The sequence below is a fragment of the Pteropus vampyrus genome, unplaced genomic scaffold, assembly GCF_000151845.1.
Source record: "Pteropus vampyrus isolate Shadow unplaced genomic scaffold, Pvam_2.0 Scaffold155, whole genome shotgun sequence".
Classification (NCBI taxonomy): domain Eukaryota; kingdom Metazoa; phylum Chordata; class Mammalia; order Chiroptera; family Pteropodidae; genus Pteropus; species Pteropus vampyrus.
In genome coordinates this window covers 2,473,435-2,475,195 of record NW_011888936.1, presented here as the reverse complement: position 1 = coordinate 2,475,195, position 1,761 = coordinate 2,473,435, and positions in this window count along the sequence as shown.

Sequence of the window (1,761 nt, the reverse complement as noted above, 5' to 3'; positions counted from 1 at the left end):
AATTGTGTGCATATGTACACACATACATATATTGTGTTATGGCATATGAATAGGCAAAAGGGTAGGATGATAAGCACCTGGTTGTTAATATTGATTAACTCTGAGGATTGACATTGGGTAGTATTTTAGTTAACTACTACTGTAAACAAATTATGCCACAGCTGAAAATAAGAAACATTTATTATCTCATAGTTTCTGTGGATCAAAAACCAAAGAGCAACTGATCTAGGTGATTCTAACTCAGAATTTCTCACAGGTACAACCAAACTATTGGCCGAGTCACCTAATGGCTCACTTGGGGGAGGACCCACCATTGGTTGGCTTCAGGAGGGCTGCTTACAAGCTCACTCATCCCTAGGGCTGCCTCTGTTCTTCTTTATGTGGTCTCTTATTTTCCAAAACCTCTCTCCCCAAGTAAGCTTTCCAGAAGGATAGTCAGAACTTCTTTACATTAGGCCTTAGTGCTGAGAGACACAGCTATCAAGCAAGAGAGGGCATACCCAAGAGAAAGGTAGAGAGTACCCAAACAAGATGGAAGCCACAGAATTTTTATAACCTAATCTCAGTAGTGACATCCCAGTACACCTGCCATATATTATTCATTAGAATAGAGCCCTCACTCGAAGGGAGGGAATTACACATGGACATAAATACCAGATGGCATCATTGGGGGCCACCTTGGAGGCAGCCACCACAGAGGTAGTTTCTACATTTACATTTCTATATTGTTTGAAATTTTTTGCAATGACTAACTCCAACTTTAATAATGTAAAAAGCATATTAAATGTTTAAAACCCAGAATACAAGAACAATTAATTTCTGACTTTTAATTCTTATTTCATAAGGTTTCATGTTAGCTAAGTATTTTCTGCTTGTCCATTGTTCTTGTTTTTCTTTTAGTTTTTCTTTGCAAAGTTTTGAACAAATTTCCTAGAGGCAGTAAAAAGTTTTAAATTTAAATGATTAAAGAGCAACTACTTCCTGGTAAATGACACTATGTGACACTTTATTTGAAGTTAGAATTTCAACTAATTCATCAGAATTGGACATACCAACTTTTGATGACTTAGCTGTCCTCAGGATTGGTGGCTAGCCTGTAGTTGCCACTTGTGTTGCATAAACAGTGGAGCTAAGTCAGCACTTGAGAGGAGGGTTGTTAATTTCCACACAAATGCTAGTATCTTCTTTAGAGAGATCAGAACCAAACTTTTCACTGGTTATACAAGAAATCTCTTGCAAAAAGCTAAATTCATTGATATCACACTTACGATTCATTCAAAAGATATAGTAGTAACCTTTGAAGACTTGTGTCCCGGGCAGCTGCCTAACCAGCTCACCACTTAGCCCATTCCTGGTGTTTGAGAACAGAGACGTGCAGAGTAACACAGAGAAAAGGCAGCAAGAAATCTAAGAGAGTAACTGCTAAGCATAGGAAACCATGAGATGAAGAAAGGAGCCAGTCAGCTGATTAACTAGTTGCTGCAAAAGTAAGACAGAGAGTCACTGTCTCACCAAAATGGTGAACCCCAGAAGGAAAAAAGTCAAGATCAACTCATTGCCTAGGAAACAATCACCAGGTAGATGAGTCCCTGAGTCACTAGGGCGGCTGCTGGATGACTAGGACCACTGCTGGGTCCCCAATGACATTTTGGTATTCATGGGACTGTTTTTTCTCCCTCATGTATCTTTACAACAAAAGCTTGAAACCCAAAGTAACTTAAACGTGTCTCTGTTGCTTATATGTGAAAGAAAGTCACCTAA